The sequence below is a fragment of the Apium graveolens genome, chromosome 4 (genome assembly GCF_009905375.1).
Source record: "Apium graveolens cultivar Ventura chromosome 4, ASM990537v1, whole genome shotgun sequence".
Classification (NCBI taxonomy): domain Eukaryota; kingdom Viridiplantae; phylum Streptophyta; class Magnoliopsida; order Apiales; family Apiaceae; genus Apium; species Apium graveolens.
The window spans coordinates 279,123,627-279,146,831 of NC_133650.1; the positions used below are offsets into that span (position 1 = coordinate 279,123,627).

Consider the following 23,205-nt stretch of genomic DNA (forward strand, 5'->3'; position numbering starts at 1 on the left):
GTGTCTTCTCTGTATCGCCGCCGTAATCACCACCGTCTACTTCCTCCTATTCAAACCCAAACACCCTCAAATCACCGTTAACACCGTCCAATTCCCCACCTTCACTCTCTCTAACGGCACCGTTAACATCATCTTCTTCCAGTTCGTCACCGTTACTAACCCTAACCGCGACACCTTCACGCATTACGACAGTTCGTTACAGCTCGATTACTTCGGCGATCCGGTCGGATTCGTGTTTATTCCGGCCGGGAGGATTTATGCTGGGAGGAGCCAGAGGATATCGGCAAAATTTGAGATAGAGAGATTTCTGGTGCCGGAGAAGAGGAGAGTGGCGGCAACGGTGAGGATGGAGTTGAGACGACGACATCTGCGGTGGGAGATGTGATGGAGATATAGACGAAGATGAAGTTATTTGGGAGAGTTAGGGTTTTGAAAGTGTTTACTCACAGAGAGAGAGTGAAGGGAGTGTTGGGGTAATGGGGTGAGGGGTGGGGTTGTTAAATAATATCTTTTATTTTTTATTTATAATTTTGTTTAAAAAAAGGGATTTGAACCATTGGATTATTGGTTTAGAAATCGAATTTCGTGCGTTAGATGTAAGTCACACAAATCGTTGATGTGGCACCAAATTCAACCGTCATCGATTGTATTTAGGACTATCAGTTTATAAATTTAACCAATATTGGTTGATATTACCCATTTTTTATTATTAAAATTAAAATTACTCATAATTCATTGGATGAAAAACTAATATATTATTAATCCTTTTCTTACAAAATATTGTAATTTATTTTAACAACTCGTTATTTAATATTAAAAATGAAATCATAATTTTGGTTAATTTTATAATAAATATATCTGATAAGAGTGTGTGGTGAAATTTAGGATATTAAGTTTAATTATATCTTATTTGTAAAAGTATTCAATGTCTAATGATGAAAAAAAATTGAAATTTTGCATATAATTTTTACCATTTTAACATCAGTACGGTAGGATCTTTCTACCATTTTCAATATATGATATGTTTAACTCCTAAACTACATAGTAGTATATGATATATCTTTTGTTAAAATAATCAAAGTCTGAGGATTTTTTTTTTTGAAATTTTGCCTACAACATTTTCGTTTAACCATTTTCATAACTTTACGGTTGGATCATTTATAAATATTTTTAAAAAAACCAAAAACATCAATATGGGACTAAACACTATTAAGAAGTACTGGTCAAACTACTAGTTGACTGTTAAAATAGCAAACCAAATACATTTAATTTTTTCTAAAATTTTTATCATATCATTAACATATTCAGATCTTGACATCCTTAAGGTTGGATCATTCCGAAATATTTTTAAAAAACCGAAAACATCAATATGGGTGTGACGCCCTCCAAACCCGGTGTCTAAATTTGGGGGTCACTGACTAATAAAATAAACACAGCGGAATAAAATAATAAATATGACCCCATACATGCAACTGGATCGATCACATGTTATAGTATGAAACAGACACTAATACAAACCAACTATTATTACAAGCCATAAGTCTATTTAGTTTTACAAACTATTCAAATTTTATTACAAACCTCTAGACTATTCAAGCGTCCCAAACTGTCTACCTGGAAAAACACACCAAACTATTTACAAGCACTCGACTTCTGATCAAACCTGGAACTCAAGCTTGCTCTGGCCTAGCTGAAAGAATCAGAATAATAAACAAGTATGAGCAAAGAAATGCTCAGCAAGTGATATGTAGTTTATAAATGAACAACAATAATAATATTTGAGTAAAACCAGAAGCCGATATAAACTTTAAAGTTTAAGCGACATTTTAACAAAACACAATTAAGCACTATGCTGCTCCTGATGATCAGTTATGAAACAACACCAGTATCCCATAGCCATACCGTAAATATAGGAATCGGTATCCCGCAGCCATACCGTACCTATTGGATATCCATAAAAAGGCATATACTCGCCTTGCAAGATATTACACTTTCGTATAATAGCTCACGCTGGACCGGTGCATTGGCCTCTTACGCTAACCAATAACTAATTCACAAAATAATTTTGATTAAAGGAGTCGAATCAATGACATCCTTATCCATTCAACTCCCCATTTCATATGGTCTGGAGTTATCTCAACAACTGATGGCGAAATAACTAGAACAATTAGTTATTCGCTAATCTCATCGCAAAGTTTCACTGTATAGAGTATATCTGGATAACATAGTTATTCACTATCTATCAATTCAATAGGTTTGTTCTAGCAGAATGATTGCTAGATTAAAAGAATCCCAATAAACAAATGACTATTGGTATCCTCTGTGCTACCAGAGTATTTATAAACAGTTCCAATATTTTGAATACGTAAAACAATAAGCTATTTTGAATTTAGAATACGGGAGAAAACTTGCCTGGTATATTCGATATCTTCTCACTGTAACTCTGGCTTATAACTGCTGGCTACTGACTTCGTCTAACACTTGACTACACTCCTTGCTACTCGATTCTATAAACAAAAGGACTATCTTAATTAACAGAACCGAACTCAATCGACGTAACTATACGTCTAGACATCTACCCGATCATTTATAATTAATCATGGCATTTTAAATATATAAACAGATAGCATGCATATCACATAGCACGTAATCATGGTATACATATAACACATAATCACATATTTCATGTAATACATAAATCAGATAGTCAACAGATAGGACTCAGTACGTTCAGAACAGAAATCAGGTCAATAACAATGTTTATTGATCAGATACCGACTCAGAATGATATACAATTCAAATGACAATGCATTACATAAGAAATTAAGACTCGAAAGCATTTTTATTGGAAGCGTAATGTTTTTTTGAGTCTGTACACGTTCGTTTTGTATTAAACGGACGGACGGTTTATTTATTATGAATAAAATACAAATTAAAGGGGAATAAACCAATTAATAATAATATTAAGTGATTTTTGAATACCAAAATATAATTTTTAAAAGCTTAAAAACAATTTTTAGGATTTATTTGAATTAATTATAAATAATTGTATTTTATTTAACTATTTATAAATAAAATTAATTGATTAAATGAATTAACCAATTAATTAAATCTATAAATAGTTAATTAAAATAAATTATAAATAATTAAAACAAATAAGGATTTTTTTAAAATAATAAAAGAAATATATTTTGGAATTTAAAATAATTAAGAAAATAAATTTTAGAATTATAAATAATAAATAAATGATTTTTAAAATAAAATAAATGATGTTTAGAAAAACAAAGTAAATTTCAAATTAAAAATAAAAAGAAAATACTGAAAACAGTTTTTAGAAAAAAGGTCCCTTCTCCGGCTAAAACACATAGCCAAGCTCTATTTGTTTGTTCTGGTTTCCTTCTAAATTAAATCACAAACATGACTGAAACAACAACTACTGAAATCGACGTTGCAATCGTCCATTCCGTCGAGTCTCGGCCAAACGCCGGCGAACTCGGAAAAATCCGGCGAGGTCATCGAAAAATCCAAACTCAAGCAATCCTAGACTAAGTCTAGCGTTCTTCATACGAAAATAAAGCCCATAACATATGCAATCTACTAGTCCCAACCATATCAACCCAGAATCAAAATCAAGAACGTAAATTTGAATTAACAAAACTAAAAAAAACTAAAAACTCAAACTTCACGAAATCGTAACCAAAATTAACAAAACTATATAACAAATTGATCCTTATGACTCCAGGAACAACAATCAACCAACCAAAACATCAAACAATCCATCTAGAATAAAAAACGAATTCTTAAGAACAAGAACACCAAAAATTCAATTTTTAGGAATACAGCACCTCAGATCACGATGTTGATATCAAAAGATAGAGCTTGTAACAAGGATATTTTTGGTGGGTAGAGTGTTTGATTTGGTTCCCTGGTCAGTCCAAAATCAGCAATCAAAGTTTGAGAAAGAATGTTCACCCCCAATTCTTGTTATTGAGTTTTTCTATTTTCTGAAAATAAATGAGATAAAAATAAAGTTAAATAATAAAATCTGCTATTTATATTATTTGGAAAATAAATACTCAAAATCAATTTAGGGTGTTTTTATCCCCTAATTATAATAATTACACCCAGAAATAATAATTACAGGGAATAATTTTAAAAACGATAAAACACAAAATTTATATCAAAATTTCCCGAAAATTGCGAATAATTCAAAAATGCAGAAATACTGGGTATTTAAAATACGATTGATTTTATAAAAATAAAAACGTAAATTTTTTGGGCTTTGACGTCCCGGTGGGGTCCCGGTTCGTTTATTTTTGAAAAACAGGAATGATTCCTAAATTAATAGACCCCGAAAACACATAAAATGCATTCAAATGCGCATAAAACGAGATGAAACGAGTACCTCGATAAAGACGCAATTAAATACGAGTCCAAATTGCAGATGATTCATATAATTGCAGTTTAAACATATAATAATCAATCGAAAAATTTTCTAGTCCGCACGGGAACACAAATAACAACTATAACATTTAATAATATGGAAATAATCACTTTAAACTTATAAAACAGATAATATTTATTTATTTAACATAAAACATTCACATAATTTTCCCGGATATTACATCTTTCCCCTCTTAACAGGATTCTGTCCTCAGAATCAACCTAGGAAAACAAGTGAGGATACTTGGTTCGCATTTCGCTCTCCAACTCCCAAGTCGACTCTTCAACCTTGGAATTCCTCCACAAGAATCGCACTAAAGACACAGACTTATTCCTAAGCACTCTTTCTTTCTTATCTAAAATTTGCACTAGCCGCTCTACAAAAGTCAAATCTGGTTGAATCTCAATTGGCTCATATTCTATCACGTGATTCGAATCAGAAAAATAACGTTTCAACATTGACACGTGGAACACATTCTGGATATGCTGCATGTGAGGTGGCAATGCTAGCTCGTAAGCAACCTTTCCCACACGCCTCAAAATCTCAAAAGGGCCAACATAACACGGACTCAACTTTCCTTTCTTCCCAAATCTTGATAAACCTTTCCAAGGTGAAATCTTCAATAGCACTACTTCACCATCTTCAAATTCTATATCCTTTCTGGCAGGATCAGCATATTTTCGTTGACGATCTTGAGCCGCCACTAATCATTTTCGAATGAGTTCTACCTTCTCTTTCGTCTGCTGGATCAATTCTGAGCCCAAAATATTTCTCTCACCAACTTCTTCCCAATAGATTGGAGATCTACATCTCCTCCCGTACAAAGCTTCGTAAGGCGGCATTCCAATACTGGCATGATAACTGTTGTTGTAGAAGAATTCAATAAATGGAAAATGTTCGTCCCAAATTCCTTCAAAATCTAGAGCACATACTCTCAGCATGTCTTCAATTATATGAATTATCCTTTCACTTTGACCATTTGTCTGCGGATGATACATGGTACTCATATTTAGCTTCGTTCCAAGACAATCTTGAAAACTTCTCCAAAATCTGGAATTAAATCGAGGATCTCTATCTAAAACTATGAATACTGGAACTCCATGTTGAACCACAATTTCCTTTAGATATAACCGAACCAATTTATCCAATGAGAATCTCTCGTTGATAGGAAGAAAATGCGCTGACTTCGTCAATCTGTCAATAATAACCCAAATAGCATCATGATTTGCCCTGGTCCTAGGTAATCCAACTAAAAAAATCCATCACAATATGTTCCCACTTCCATTCTAGAATATCCAATGGCTGTAGCAATCCACTGGGCCTTTGATGTTCCGCTTTGACTCGCTGGCAAGTGTAACACTTACTCACCCATTTAGCAATTTCTTTCTTCATACTTGGCCACCAAAAGTTTTCTCTTAAGTCTCTGTACATCTTCGTACTTCCTGGATGAATTGAATATCTGGAGTTGTGAGCGTCTCGAAGAATTTCATCCTCCAGCTCGGCTACATTGGGTATCCATATCCTGGAAGAAAATCTTAAGATTCCTTTATCATCCTTTTGACTCCCTTTCTCTTCTCCTGTCAACTCTTCTTGTTCATGGCTCATTACCTCTTCCTGACATTTTCTTATCTTCTCTAATAGTTCTGGTTGAAAATACATAGTATACAACATATCTGTAGACATGCTTGAAATACTGACCTCTATTTCAAGCTTCTCAAATTCCTTGATCAATTCCTCAGATTAAGTGATCATGTTTAACCTTTCTTTCCTGCTCAGAGCATCTGCCACCACGTTTGCTTTTCCTGGATGATAGTTGATGGTACATTCATAGTCCTTGATTAGTTTGAGCCATCTTCTTTGCCTCATGTTCAATTCATTCTGGGTGAAAATATACTTCAAACTCTCGTGGTCCGTGTAGATCTCACACTTTTCTCCGTAAAGATAATGCCTCCATATATTCAATGCAACCACTATAGCTGCTAATTCTAGATCATGAATTGGATACTTCTCTTCATGTGGTTTAAGTTGTCTTGAAATTTAGGCTATCACCTTGTCATGCTGCATCAAAACACATCCCAATCCTTTATACGACGCGTCACTATAGATCACAAAGTTTCCTTGATCATCTGGTAAGACTAGAACTGGAGAAGATACTAATATGTTCTTTAATTCCTGGAAACTGTCTTCACACTTCTCATCTCATTCAAATTTCTAGTTCTTCCTGGTGAGCTTTGTCAATGGCGTCACTATCTTCACAAAATCTTGCACGAATCTTCTGTAGTAACCTGCCAATCCCATGAAACTTCTTACTTTTGTTGGTGTTTTTGGTCTCTCCCAATTAATTATGGCTTCAATCTTTGACGGATCCACTTCCACTCCGTTAAGTGGCATTTATGACACTTATTTATGCTCTAATAAGCTTTGAGTTGGTGTATTTGTACTCAATTTATTTGTGTTTTAACGTATTTTCAAGTGTTTTTGCATTTCAGGCTTTACTTCGTGAATCGGGTGAATTAGCATTGTTTTGATGCTAATATGGTGTTTAAGATGTGCTGGAATAAAAGCTTGAAAGACTGGCTCGAAGTTGCAAGGAATAAAGAAGAAGAAAAAAAGAATTTTTGGCAGAAGGCAGGCGTGCCCGCGCTGGTGTTGCGCGCGGTCACGCCGGAAGAACAGAAAGTCAGCGCGCCCACGCTGGTGAAGCGCGCGGTCGCGCTAGGTCGGGATATTAAAATCCTGATACAACTACAATTCGATTTGCTAGACTACTGGGATGCATGGACTGCTATATAAACATAATTTAGGTCATTTTTCAGAGACATCAAGCAAGGATAAGATGGCAAGAGACCTTTTGGGCACAATTCAAAAAAGGCGAAGACGATCTAGTTTATTCTTGTGAATCTTTGTTTTAAGTTGTAATTTGGATGCTTGTTTCTTGTTTTTCTGAACCTTTACTCTTGTTTTTACTTTGGTTTATTTATTCGTATAAAGACTATATTTGCTATATCATATTTTCATTGGAACCCACGTTGATGATGAGTTCGATTATGAGCTAATCGTTATCGTGGGGTTCTAGCGAATTTATTTATGGATTTCTTTAGTTAAATTGTTTCGATGCCTTAGTATGTGATGATTTTATGATATCCTAGTTGTAACACCCCCAAATCCGGGGTCGGGAATCCGGGTTGTCACGAGTTCTATTTCCCTTAATAACACCCAATCTTAATAAACAATCAACTACTCTGTACTGTGACCCCACAATATACACACACACACCACAAGTTATAGTCTCAGAGATGAATACCCAAAAATAACACAAGTCCTTATATTCCACAATTATAAACCGTTACACCTTAAAATGGTTTCTGAATAATTTTACATTTCTTTGCCATTATTACAATTCATAAATATACATAAGTCTGGTACATCAAAACTTGGAAGCCTAGCCTATTGGTAGATCCTACCTCGGCTACAACGGCATCAATGCCTACAGGAAACTGCGGAACGTTTCCTAACCGCTTGCGAATCGGGAGCTTGGTCCTGTTCATCTTTTCTATCTGTTGTTGTGTGATGAAAGAAGAAAGCAAGGGTGAGCAACAAGCCCACCAAAATAATATGTATAATGATTAACAATATATGAGCATTCACATAGTACTCATGAAAGTCTTGGTCCAAAAAGAAATGAACCAAGTTTGTTATCTTAACGCGACCAAGTCGTAAAATATTCAGTATATATATATATATATACTTTTCACAATCTTTGAAATCCTCTGACATGTATAATATATACAGAGTTCCAGTTTATAACTGTATAAAAAATATTGTTGCAAGGTGATCTTATATATCTAACCTTGTCTCAACGTTTTTGTGAAAATCTTTGTCATGCATAAGATAATCATTAACCAGATATAAGTTGAAAGATGAAGTTACAAGATACTCCAATACACTTATATCTTTTCCGAATACTACTTGAACTACCACCATTCAATGTATAAATAGTTCATCCCATAGATTAAACTACAAGACAAAACTTGAATAGAATCAATCTTTAAAATCTCATCAAAATAAAATGAAGTTATGAGATACTTCATTTGATGCAAACATCATTTTGGAAACTTGACCCTGCCAACACTCAACAATCGCCCAACCGTAGCCTTTCTATCGAAGTGCTCTGGGTAGTGTTGTAGAAATATCCAATTGGATGATGAACTCATTACGGGAGTTTGCTGCGCCAGGAAGACCACTTATGATGATCAGTCGTAGTAGTGCAACCCCACCATTTTCTACATGTAGAGGAGAACCTGTCAGATTTACTTGTCAACCGAACACTGGACTCCTAATGAATGTACCGTCTTGCGGAACTTCCAGGCCATTTGGGCCAATATAATAAGGCTGGGCCGGCGCCACTCGACCACTTACGCCACTCCTAGTTCAGATGAAATCCATGACTCTGAAACGTAAAGCTCGTCCCCCCTTTCCCCAAGTAGAAACTTGTTGATACGGCTCCACCAATAAGTCGTATCTAGTGGGAAAGGAAAACTCACCAATATTTCCCAGGTGATGCCTGTTAATGGATTAACTTGTTCCAAGAATTTTACTTCCCGAGTATTGGGTAAGTAATCAAAAACTCTTTTATCAAAATAGCAACCTCGTTGTGAATATAAAACACACCACAGAGCCGGATCCCTTAGGTTTTGAGCGAATATTTAAATTCCCTTTGAAAGGAAGATCTTAAATATAAAATGAGTTTTGGGATCCGCTCTAACTTTTAAAATCATTTTGAAGACTCGCAAAACATTTTTAGGAATGTTTGGAGTGATGCTGATTTACTAAAATAAATCAGTCCCGATATATTAGGAAATATCTGAATATTATTATTTAAATAATATCCTCATAAAGAATAATCTTTATAAAAATAATTGAAGTAGAAGTTTTAAAACTTATACTTGCAATGAATATTAAATAACCAAAAATATACTTATACGAAAGTACTATCTTTATTTAAATAATCAAAAGTGAGTTTGATTATCGACACATTATTCCTTAATAAAATAAAGAATAATAAATAGTAAATAATCGGAGTCATAAGTCCTCGAATGAATATTCAAATAATAATATTTATTAATAAAATAAACGGAGTCATAAGCCCTCGAATGAATATTCAAAATAATATTCAATAATAAAATAAACGGGGTCATAAGCCCTCGAATGAATATTCAAACTAATATTCATTAATAAAATAAGGTTATCGAATAAACCTTATTTGATTTATAGTTTTAAAAACTATTCATATATATATATATATATATATATTATACTCGGGAGCATCGACTCCCGGTTTTAGAAAAAAGTTCACCTTTGGGTCCCCTATACTAAGGGTATATGCAAATTACCGCTTATCTCTAGCATAGGTATTATCAACTGATCAACATATATATGTATCAAGAATACGAAACAGGCATGCATATATACCATATCACATGCTACAATATATCGCAAGAATTTGCTAATTAACCATCATGCATCTATCACAAGATAATGCATGTACATATGTATACATCACAACAACAGTATAACGGATAGAAAACTTGCCTGAGCGACTGGGGGTTACAAATGGATTGGGACGAGTCTGGTAACCTATAAACAACATATAAGTTGGAATTAAACCAAAGTCACTTATCAATCTATACTTTAACCAATTTAGACTCTAACGCTCGCTTTGCGCTTACTGATTCTCTTAAGTCGCTTGAGTACCCTCGGTTCCACCATTTTTAATAAATTAACCATTAAGGGTTTTAAGGCGATTCTTTCGCGAGTGCCTTAGCAACTGCATAATACACTTCAAATAAATGTTTCTTACTCCAATTAGTCCTTTAAGGTCTTTAACCTATGTTTCAAAGTAAGGCGAGTGGTAACGGTTCGTTCGCGAAACGCCGTTACTTAAAACGGTCGTTTCTCCTAAACCGTATATCGGATTCAAACGAACCACATATCAAAACGAAGCTCGTAACATGAACTATCTAATCATGGCAATGGTGAAAACCTATCAGTGAGGTGACGGGTCCTAATTTTAAGAACAAAAACAGCCTAAAGTAAATCGGACATTACGACGGCTATGTTTACGCGATTACCCAAATTTAAACCACTCCAAATCATCTCACAATCAACATCCCAACCAAACTCCATCCATACTTCATCATAACAGCCCCAAAAACTCCACATTATCAATTTATACTATTCTTAAACATGAATTTAACCTACACTTAAGTTCATTAATCAACAATCCAAGAATTACCACTACAAAAACTTCACAAAACCAACTAATCTCTACATTCACAACAAACAAGCCTCTCATGAATTATAACAACAAAACTAAACCTAATTACTCAAATAAAGTTAGGGTTTGGAGGGGTTATACCTTCCTTGGAGAGTGGAGAATCAAGTAATTAGCTTGGAATCACCCTTACAAGTCCTTATCCAAGCTTAATCTAAACAAAAACTCAAGAACAAAAATTTTAGTTCTTGAAAAACACTATTCATCATCTTCTTCCATGAATTTTAGGAAGAGATTGTGGAGGAATTTGGAGCTTAGATTAATAGGATAACTATATCTAAGTACAAGGAACCTTGGATAATTACCTAACGATTTAACAATGCTTGGAGCTTGAATTTGGATTTTCTTATCCTTGAAAATGAAGGAAAACCGAGAGCTTGATGAAGAAAATGGAGTGTTTTGTGTTTTTTTGATTTGTTTGCTTGGTTGCTAGCTTTTGTTTTTTGATTAATTACCTTTTTACCCATGAAAAATTGTGTGGTTATTAATCAACCATACATCCTTCCCTTATGTCATGCTTATGTCACCTTTCCTATGTCATCTTGTTGGTTTGATGACATCATCATCCGTAACCTCCTTGATTAACTCTTAATTGCTTGCCTAATGACCACTGATCTGTTATACGGTTCGCTTAACTTTCGTTCTCGTTTATCGTTTGAGGGATCATACCCGGGATCTTATTACTTGGGTTCCCTTAACCTTTCTCAATACATTATATTCCTTTTATGATCCTCTCTTAAAATCCTTGAATTTAAATCCTTATTATCCTGTTACCTTATACTAAATTCCTTCGGTATCTGGTGGATTTTCGAGAAAAATCAAAGTATTCGGATTTGGATTCTGACGATCTTTACATACACTTATATACCACATAGAGTACTAATAATATCCCAGAAGATCAATAAAAGAACCCCTGCATAGTGTGGTATGAAAAGTTTTCTTATTCAGCATACTCAGCAAAAGCACTATTCATAAGGGTTTCAAAAATTCCAAAAATTGGGGTTATTACAGTCTCCTCTCCTTAAAAGGATTCCGTCTCAGAATCAGATAGAAAATGAATATGGATACTTTCTTAGCATTGCACTTTCTAACTCTCAAGTAAATTTTCCCACATTGTGGTTCTTCCATCAAACTCTGAATAGTTTGATAACCCTTCTCCTAAGCACTTGTTCCTTTTCAATCTATAACCCTTCCTGGTTGCTCCATATAGGTTACGTCTGGTTCCATGTCTATGCGCTCATACGCCCCTATTTGTCTGGCATCCGAATTACACTTCCTTAACATTGATACGTGGAACACGTTATGACTTGCTACATGTTCGGGGTAGGGCTAGCTCATATGCTAACTTCCCAATACGTCTTAATATATCCAAGGGTCCAACAATTCGTGGGCTTAGCTTTCCTTTCTTTCCGAACCTCATCCATCCTTTCCAAGGGAATACCTATAACAATACTAGGTCCCCTACTTCTTATTCTTTGTCCTTTCGTGTCAAATCAATATACTTCTTATGTCCATCTTGGGCTATTACCAGCCGTCTTCTGATTAGATCTATTATATCCTTGGTCCTTTGGACCACTGCTGGTCTGAGCATCTTGCGCTCTGCAACTTCATCCTAACATAAGGGAGATCGACATTGTCTTCCCTCAAGGATCTCATAAGGCGACATCTCGATAATGACATATGATCTATTGTCGTAAGAAAACTCAATCTGCGTTAAGTGATCATTCTAAATTCTTTCAAGTCTATTGCACAGACTCTCATCATAGCTTCTAGCATTATAGCTTTTGCTTCTCAATACTCCTTCTTTTCTGGTTCGTAAGCGTGACTATCTTCCGTACAGAATACTATTCTAGATATACCTTTACTCGCTAGAGTTTTATAACCTCTTAATAATCGCGTCAATCTTAGTATCATGGATGTGTTAGAATCGGAATACCACCTTACTTGGTATCGAAAGCTTGATCCATCATATAGAAGTAAAGGAATTTGTTAAGAGATCACTATGATCATGAACACTTGTTCTATTGCATAGTTAGTACAGAAGGTGGCCAGCCTTTAGTACTTGACAAGCAATTAAACAACATGTGGTATCCTACTAGGCTTCTATCACACAGATAGATAGTCATTCGGCAATACCTCCCCTTCTGGAAGGGTTGTTCTTCTCAGCTTATACAAAATGAAAAGAAAAGAACGAATTGAAGAGAATTGTATATATGAAAAAAATATACTGCCACAAAATATTTGGCTTGGAGTCTACCTCTGAACTATAGAGGTTTGTCATAGGAGAACAAAACATATATGTATATATATCAACATCAAGTATTATAGCATCGCATTTCACGTGCTTAAAGATTTTTTTGCAATTCCGTCCATCATTCTACGGACCCATTCTCTTACTCGAGCTCATAAACACTCACCTTTGAAACTCCCTCGACATCGAAACTCGAATAAGGGATTTCATTCTAGACATCATAGTTACTAGAATCCATTGCTATTCCGTAAACTTCTTCGTATAGTAATACTACTCTTTATCGATAAGAAGGAATAAATATATCATAGGTAAATGATCGCCTTAGTTAGTCTATCGATGATTACTTATACACCACCACGACCCGATTAGTGGTACTCAATCTCAACATCCATTCCAATACAACTCTCACGGTTGTAATCGACTCATTACTCGCAGAATCATTGATGCATTACTCTGGTCCATCGCTGACCTACTGTAGTCATTCATTTTCCTTGGAATCTTAAAAGCTAACCATACGGAGTCCATACCTGTCGTATCAAATTCTTCTAAGGAGTTAACATAATCACCATTCATAATTCATGAAGAACACTCCTGATCCTGACGTACTTTCATGACATGAAGCATATAAAATTGTAGAAGAGTTTCAATCAAAGCAACAATAGCAGGTTAATACCATTCTTAATCATATGCCTTCAATAGAAGACTTAACTCAAAGGTTCGTTTAGTCTTTTTGAAACATGATCCTGGATTATTCTCAAGATAGGACCTTCTAAAATAGATAGCCCGCTCACAGTGCTAACATGAATTAAATCTTTACCAAACTACTATTACGGTTGAGTATCGTATAATCATCAGAAGAAATGTCAATCTTTCAAACCATAATACAACCTTCACGGCTTTAACCATCATTACTGTATCCCTCTGGCACGAGTGCTTATAATTGTCCTCTTACACTTAAAGTGTCGGCCACCTCTTTGACCTTTCCTGATAGTAAAATTTCCTTACAATCAATGTCATTATTTTTAACCACCTCCAAATAAATTTTCTACCTCATTTCAATCACTGCTTATGTGAAAACGCTTTTCTTAAGTCCTAGTGAGAAGAAAAAAAATCACCATTTTTTTCCATAAGTCATTGCCTTAGTCATTAGATGTGAACATTGCCACGACAGACTCTCGATCATACTTAGGACGTCTCTTATCTTGGGTCCTTCTTGCTTTAATAATTCTGACCTTCATTGGTTCAATCTATACTTCTTATGGTTTAACACGTGCCCACCTGGCATTATTATAATTACGCCATTTTTCCTTAATCAAAATTTCTATTATTGTAAACTTTGAATATTACCTTTCTCCATGTAAAACCTCTAAGGTTATCCTTAAATCCTTCATCAGGTACACCCTAGGCACAGGGCATATCAAGATACCATTTACTAATACCAGAATCATTGTCTATATACTTTTGAAAAATTTCTCCACTGATCCTTAAAGGTTGTTATTACTTTAATCCTTTCCAATTCATACTGTCAAAACTCATACTATCCCTATTAAGGGTGAAATGCCAACCTTTATGCATCCCATAGGATTCATTTTAAGTTACCGATGTTCTATCCTTAATTCCACCTTTAAAAAGGTACATGCATCCTTCCATGGATAAATCAAGTCATATATCCCTGATAAGGGTGTCTTATTCAATCATTCCCACCTCGATAGTATATGCCTAATTTCACAATAACATCAGTATTCAAAATGAGGTCAATCAATATGGCCTCCAAAAGATAACAACGGTTATCCACTTTTCCTGCCTAATTTGGTAACGATAACAAGGATGTTCTGGAAGATATTGGTCGTGTTCAACGTGAACTTCTTCTTAATAATTCCTTATTTACTTTTGTTATTTATCTCAACAGTCATCTCAATATTGGGATATCTTTCATACCTGGCGTCTCCCTTTCTGGGTATCAAGCCACCAGTCTTACACTTCACATTCTTGAAGGTCACTCCCTTCATCCAATTTTCCTAATTTCTTACTTTCTTGTCTCCTTAGTCTATCCGCGTCTCATTATTTATCCTTCGAACTATCTCAAGATTTCCTCGAATCCTCCCAACTTACAGGGAATAAAATATATGTATCTCTTATGCCTTCAACCATCAATTTTTAACTCATGGTGAATCACCCTCATCCTGACGATTACATACTTTTCTATTTCTATTGCTACGAGTCTTTAGGGTTTCCTCATACCCAACTCCCTTATCATTCCTCAAACTCTATTGCCTTTATATTCCTTTTCACTTCAATTCCTTTTTATTTTCCTTTCTCTTATCATTATTTCATGAACCAACACAACATAAGCATTGATTTCAAACATCCCGTCATTCTGGATTCGTGTCCTCAGAAGGAATCTTGACAACTTTTACAATCTTAGATTCATAATTCATCATACTCGTCCGCTTTTGTTCTAGCTCCAAAGCTTTTACACTATCTCCTTATCCTTGGGAATGACTTTCCCGAAAACAATTGATTGAACTTTAATCAGTTTATCATAACCTCTGGCTCCGTGCCTTTCTTGGCCTTTCACCAGCGGGTGGCCTCTCTCTTGGAAGCATAAGTGACAAAAATAGTCTTTTGCGCTTCATCAATCATTTAGAATATAAAATCATTTCTCTATTTCCTTTAGCCAGGCTCTTGCCTCGGCTAGGTCAGCTTGTTCCTTGGAACTCTGAGAGCTTAGTGACTTAAAGGTCATGAAAGAATTTCCTACCGCATTGTTTCCTCAAGGTGGTGGTTGGGAATAAAAGTATAAGTTTTGTTTAGGCAGGTCCATGAATTGCACCATAGGAATACCGTCCTGGTTCTCCCTATCTTGCTCGACTTCTGTTTTCTCAGTATGAAATGTTTTCACATCCTCCCCATAATCGGGGTCATCCTATATGTTTTAAATCCTCATTTTCCACTTCATTATGTTATGGGTTCCTTCTACCTTGATGACGTCCTCCCTGACTATCACATTCAGGGTTTGCCCTAAATCTTATTCCTCGAACTATGACTTTCATCTAAGATCCAGTCCTTAAGCTCTTGAACATTTGGAACCCAAATTCTGTAGGGATACCTCATTATTCCCTCATCATCTTTCTAGGTATTAATCTCTTCTCCGGTCATTGGTTCTCTGCTTCTATTCATCAATTTTTTTTCTTGGCACAATATGATCTTCTCCAATAATTCGGGCTGTATTGCAATCTCAAACAGCTTTTCGGTACCGGCTCCGGTTACCTTCACTTCTATTTCCATTTTCTCAAAATCTCTTATCAACTCTCCCAAAGAAATTTTTATCTTGAGTCTCTCCTTTATACTAAGGGCATTAGCCACCATTCTGGGTTTCCCTGGATGATAAAGAATCTCCTAATCGTAATCCTTGATTAGCTCTAACCACCTCCTCTGGCGCATGTTGAGCTCTTTCTGCGTGAAAATGCACTAGAGCACTTATGGCTTGTGTAAATCTCGCACTTCTCTCCATACAAGTAGTGCCTCAAATCTTTAGGGCAAAACTATTGCCACGAGCCCAAGCTAATGGGTGGGGATATCGAATTTTATATTCCCTTAATTGTCTTGACGCGTACACGATTACCTTGATGTGCTGTATAAGAAGCACCTTAATTCCTTATGCGAAGCGTCACTACATATCACAAAATCTCCTTTTCCATCCGACAATGCCATCATAGGGGCCGTCACCAATCTTTGCTTCAGTTCTTAAAAGCTGTTCTCGTATTTCTCTGTCCATTCGAACTTCTCAGTCTTATGAGTAAGCCGCGTTAAAGGGGCTACTATCTTTACAAACTTGAACGAACCTCTGGTAGTGACTGGCCAATCCTACCTCTGGTAGTCGCCCTAACCATGGTCATCAATTCCTCAGTGGTCCTTTATTCATTCTTGTCAGGATCCTTCTCAGCGATAATCCCTTCTAGGACAACATCCTCAACCGCTAATCCTCAATATGAACATCATCCGGTCCCGTGTTAGGACGCTCTATCGGATCCACAATCTGATCTCCAATAACTAATAAAACATCATCGCGTTGTTGCTCCTCAACCTCAGGGTTCGGAGTCCCGCTACCATATACGATAACGAACTACGCTCCTATCACGATATTTATAAGGGTTCCCATAAGGGTTTTAACTGTCATTACTATGTTAGGTAGCCCGACTATGAACTTGGCAAGAGTTCTTATTATCTTAATGAACTTATTATCTTAACGTCACATCATCTCTGAGGTTTATAACGCTTAGCTCCGATACCATTTCTGTAACACCCCAAAATCCGGGGTCGGGAATCCGGGTTGTCACGAGTTCCATTTCCCTTAATAACACCCAATCTTAATAAACAATCAACTACTCTGTACTGTGACCCCACAATATACACACACACACCACAAGTTATAGTCTCAGATATGAATACCCAAAGTTAACACAAGTCCTTATATTCCAAAATTATAAACCGTTACACCTTAAAAGGGTTTCTGAATAATTTTACATTTCTTTGCCATTATTGCAATTCATAAATATACATAAGTCTGGTACATCAAAAGTTGGAAGCCTAGCCTATTGGTAGATCCTACCTCGGCTATAACGGCATCAACGCCTACAGGAAACTGCGGAACGTTTCCTAACCGCTTGCGAATCGGGAGCTTGGTCCTGTTCATCTTTTCTATCTGTTGTTGTGTAATGAAAGAAGAAAGCAAAGGTGAGCAACAAGCCCACCAAAATAATATGTATAATGATTAACAATATATGAGCATTCTCATAGTACTCATGAAAGTCTTGGTCCAAAAAGAAATGAACCAAGTTTGTTATCTTAACGCGACCAAGTCACAAAATATTCAGTATATATATACATATATACTTTTCACAATCTTTGAAATCCTCTGACATGTATAATATACACAGAGTTCCAGTTTATAACTGTATAAAAAATATTGTTGCAAGGTGATCTTATATATCTAACCTTGTCTCAACGTTTTTGTGAAAATCTTTGTCAAGCATAAGATAATCATTAACCAGATATAAGTTGAAAAGATGAAGTTACAAGATACTCCAATACACTTATATCTTTTCCGAATACTACTTAAACTACCACCGTTCAATGTATAAATAGTTCATCCCATAGATTAAACTACAAGACAAAACTTGAATAGAATCAATCTTTAAAATATCATCAAAATAAAATGAAGTTATGAGATACTTCATTTGATGCAAACATCATTTTGGAAACTTGACCCTGCCAACACTCAACAATCGCCCAACCGTAGCCTTTCTATCGAAGTGCTCTGGGTAGTGTTGCAGAAATATCCAATTGGATGATGAACTCATTACGGGAGTTTGCCACGCCAGGAAGACCACTTACGATGATCAGTCGTAGTAGTGCAACCCCACCATTTTCTACATGTAGAGGAGAACCTGTCGGATTTACTTGTCAACCGAGCACTGGACTCCTAAGGAATGTACCGTCTTGCGGAACTTCCAGGCCATTTGGGCCAATATAATAAGGCTGGGCCGGCGCCACTCGACCACTTACGCCAGTCCTAGTTCAGATGAAATCCATGACTCTGAAACGTAAAGCTCGTCCCCCCTTTCCCCAAGTAGAAACTTGTTGATACGGCTCCACCAAGAAGTCGTATCTAGTTGGAAAGGAAAACTCACCGATATTTCCCAGGCGATGCCTATTAATGGATTAACTTGTTCCAAGAATTTTACTTCCCGAGTATTGGGTAAGTAATCAAAAACTCTTTTATCAAAATAGCAACCTCGTTGCGAATATAAAATACACCACATAGCCGAATCCCTCAGGTTTTGAGCGAATATTTAAATCCCCTTTGAAAGGAAGATCTTAAATATAAAATGAGTTTTGGGATCCGCTCTAACTTTTAAAATCATTTTGAAAACTCGCAAAACATTTTTAGGAATGTTTGGAGTGATGCTGATTTACTAAAATAAATCAGTCCCGATATATTAGGAAATATCTGAATATTATTATTTAAATAATATCCTCATAAAGAATAATCTTTATAAAAATAATTGAAGTAGAAGTTTTAAAACTTATACTTGCAATGAATATTAAATAACCAAAGATATACTTATACGAGAGTACTATCTTTATTTGAATAATCAAAAGTGAGTTTGATTATCGACACATTATTCCTTAATAAAGTAAAGAATAATAATTAGTAAATAATCGGAGTCATAAGTCCTCGAATAAATATTCAAATAATAATAATCATTAATAAAATAAACGGAGTCATAAGCCCTCGAATGAATATTCAAAATAATATTCAATAATAAAATAAATGGGGTCATAAGCCCTCGAATGAATATTCAAAATAATATTCACTAATAAAATAAGGTTATCGAATAAACCTTATTTGATTCATAGTTTTAAAAACTATTCATATATATATATATATAAATATATATATTATACTCGGGAGCATCGACTCCCGGTTTTAGAAAAAAGTTCACCTTTGGGTCCCCTATACTTAGGGTATATGCAAATTACCTCTTATCTCTAGCATAGGTATTATCAACTGAATCAACAGATATATGTATCAAGAATACGAAACAGGCATGCATATATACCATATCACATGCTACAATATATCGCAAGAATTTGCTAATTAACCATCATGCATCTATCACAAGATAATGCATATACATATGTATACATCACAACAACAGTATAACGGATAGAAAACTTGCCTGAGTGACTGGGGGTTACAAATGGCTTGGGACGAGTCTGGTAACCTATAAACAACATATAATTTGGAATTAAACCAAAGTCACTTATCAATCTATACTCTAACCAATTTAGACTCTAACGCTCGCTTTGCGCTTACTGATTCTCTTAAGTTGCTTGAGTACCCTCGGCTCCACCATTTTTAATAAATTAACCATTAAGGGTTTTAAGTCGATTCTTTCGCAAGTGCCTTACCAACTGCATAATACACTTCACATAAATGTTTCTTACTCCAATTAGTCCTTTAAGGTATTTAACCTATGTTTCAAAGTAAGGCGAGTGGTAACGGTTTGTTCGCGAAATGTTGTTACTTAAAACGGTCGTTTCTCCTAAACCGTATATCGGATTCAAACGAACCACATATCAAAACGAAGCTCGTAACATGAACTATCTTATCATGGCAATGTTCAAAACCTATCGGTGAGTTCACGGGTCCTAATGTTAATGACAAAAACAGCCTAAAGTAAATCAGACATTATGACGGCTATGTTTACGTGATTACCCAAATTTAAACCACTCCAAATCATCTCACAATCAACTCACAATCAACTCACAATCAACATCCCAACCAAACTCCATCCATAATTCATCATAACAGCCCCAACAACTCAACATTATCAATTTATACTATTCTTAAACATGAATTTAAACTACACTTAAATTCATTAATCAACAATCCAAGAATTACCACTACAAAAACTTCACAAAACCAACTAATCTCTACATTCACAACAAACAAGCCTCTCATGAATTATAACAACAAAACTAAACCTAAATACTCAAATAAAGTTAGGGTTTGGAGGGGTTATACCTTCCTTGGAAAGTGGAGAATCAAGTAATTAGCTTGGAATCACCCTTACAAGTCCTTATCCAAGCTTAATCAAAACAAAAACTCAAGAACAAAAATTTTAGTTCATGAAAAACACTATTCACCATCTTTTTCTATGAATTTTAGGAAGAGATTGTGAAGGAATTTGGAGCTTAGATTCATAGGATAACTATATCTAAGTACAAGGAACCTTGGATAATTACCTCACGATTTAACAATGCTTGGAGCTTGAATTTGGATTTTCTTATCCTTGAAAATGAAGGAAAGCCGAGAGCTTGATGAAGAAAATGGAGTGTTTTGTGTTTTTTTGATTTGTTTGCTTGGTTGCTAGCTTTTGTTTTTTGATTAATTACCTTTTTACCCATAAAAAATTGTGTGGTTATTAATCAACCACACCTCCTTCCCTTATGTCATGCTTATGTCACCTTTCCTATATCATCTTGTTGGTTTGATGACATCATCATCCCTAACCTCCTTGATTAACTCTTAATTGCTTGCCTAATGACCGCTGATCTGTCATACGGTTCGCTTAACTTTCGTTATCGTTTATCTTTTGAGGGATCATACCCGGGATCTTATTACTTGGGTTCCCTTAACCTTTCTCAATACATTATATTCCTTTGATGATCCTCTCTTAAAATCCTTGAATTTAAATCCTTTTTATCCTGTTACCTTATACTAAATTCCTTCCGTATCTGGTGGATTTTCGGGAAAAATCAAAGTGTTCGGATTTGGATTCTGACGATCTTTACATACACTTATATACCACATAGAGTACTAATAATATCCCAAAAGATCAATAAAAGAACTCCTACATAGTGTGGTATTAAAAGTTTTCTTATTCAGCATAGTTAGCAAAAGCACTATTCATAAGGGTTTCAAAAATTCCAAAAATTGGGGTTATTACACTAGTTATGGTTGTGCATATTCGTCTTGTGAGCGCCGCGAACTTATAAGATAGTGTGTTAATTCTTAATGAAGCGAAAGTGAATTTAAGGATTTAGAACTTGCCATGCTAGCATAAGTTCATGTATTGTTATGCATGATTTGTAGGTAATTTTAACCATCTTACTTTTCTTGTGTAATCAAGATAGATAACTTGTGCTTAAACCGTTATGTTGTCAAATTCTATAGACATATAGGGTCTCAATATAATTGGTGCATATTCAGCTTCTATCTCTTTTATGGATGTTTGGTAGAATGGTACTCGTGCAACGAAAGTTGGCGTTTATCAGTTTCATGTTGTCTGATTAGTGTCATCACCACTACATGCTAAGGTTAAGAACAGTAAGGCTATTAAATGAAGTACTTAATGAAGTTAGAATCCCATGTTTGTCATAAATATTATCTCAGTCTATCTTATTCTACTTGTTATAATAATTAGTTTAATTCTTAGTTATAAACAACCTCACTTTGTTATCGTCTTAGCATTGAATAATAACCATACATTGTTGCTTAAGTGCATGAGTTGATTAGTTAAACAATACAGTCTCTGCGGGATCGAATCTGATTTATATCTTATACTACTTGCGAACGAGTATACTTGCGTGTAATATTAATGCGTGTTTAGCGACTAACAAGTTTTTGGCGCCCTGCCGGGGACTGCAGTGTTAATTATTAGTTTATGTGCTTTCCATCAGTGGTCGTTAAAGTTCATTAACTCGGACATTGTTACTTACTTGTTTCCTTGTTTTATTGCAGGTGATCTAGCGAGGGTGTATGCATACGTGTTCGCGTACTCGTAAGAGAACCCTGGATAAAGCTGATGAAGAACTTGTGGTAGTTCGTAGGGAAGTTTTTGAGGAATAAAAGAAGGTAGAAGAAGAAGAAGAGAAAGTTGAAGAGCCAATTGTAGTAGCTATGGATGATCAAGCAGAAAATCTGACGGCTTTGATAGACTATTCTAAGCCTAAGATTAATGATATTCAGTCTAGCATCATTAGACCAACCATCAGGGCTAACACTTTTGAGATCAAGTCAAGCACGATCCAGATGATATAGAACTCAGTTCAGTTTGGGGGTTCTCCTACCAAAGACCCCAACATGCACATCAGGGATTTCATCGAGATCTGCGACACTTTCAATTTCAATGATGTGACTGAAGATGCTATCAAGCTACGACTCTTCCCATTCTCTCTGAGGGACAAAGCTAAGTGTTGGTTACATTCTCTACCAGCAGGGTCTATCACCACTTGGGAAGATCTCGCTCAAAAGTTTCTCACTAAATTCTTCCCCATGGTGAAGACTGCCGCAATCAGGAATGCTCTTGCTCAATTTGCTCAACAAACTTGAGAATCTCTCTGTGTGAGGCTTGGGATCGATATAAGGAGATGCGAAGGAAGTGCCCACACCATGGCATGCCTGATTGGATGATTATCAATTGTTTCTACAATGGATTGGGTGCTACTTCTAGACCCATGCTTGATGCAGCATCAGGAGGAGCCTTGTGGGCTAAGAGCTACGATGAAGCTTATGAACTTATTGAACTGATGGATGCTAATAAGTACCAGAATTCTTCCCAGAGACTGACTCAGGGAAAAGTAGCAGGAATTCTGGAGTTGGAT

General features: G+C 35.5%; 1 non-coding gene across 1 annotated transcript; it reads right to left on the reverse strand.

The window, feature by feature from the left end:
• Positions 1 to 22,891: 22,891 nt before the first annotated feature.
• Positions 22,892 to 23,000, reverse strand: LOC141722214 (small nucleolar RNA R71). Its single transcript, XR_012575236.1, has one exon. It is a non-coding gene; the product is annotated as a small nucleolar RNA R71 (small nucleolar RNA).
• Positions 23,001 to 23,205: the final 205 nt, after the last annotated feature.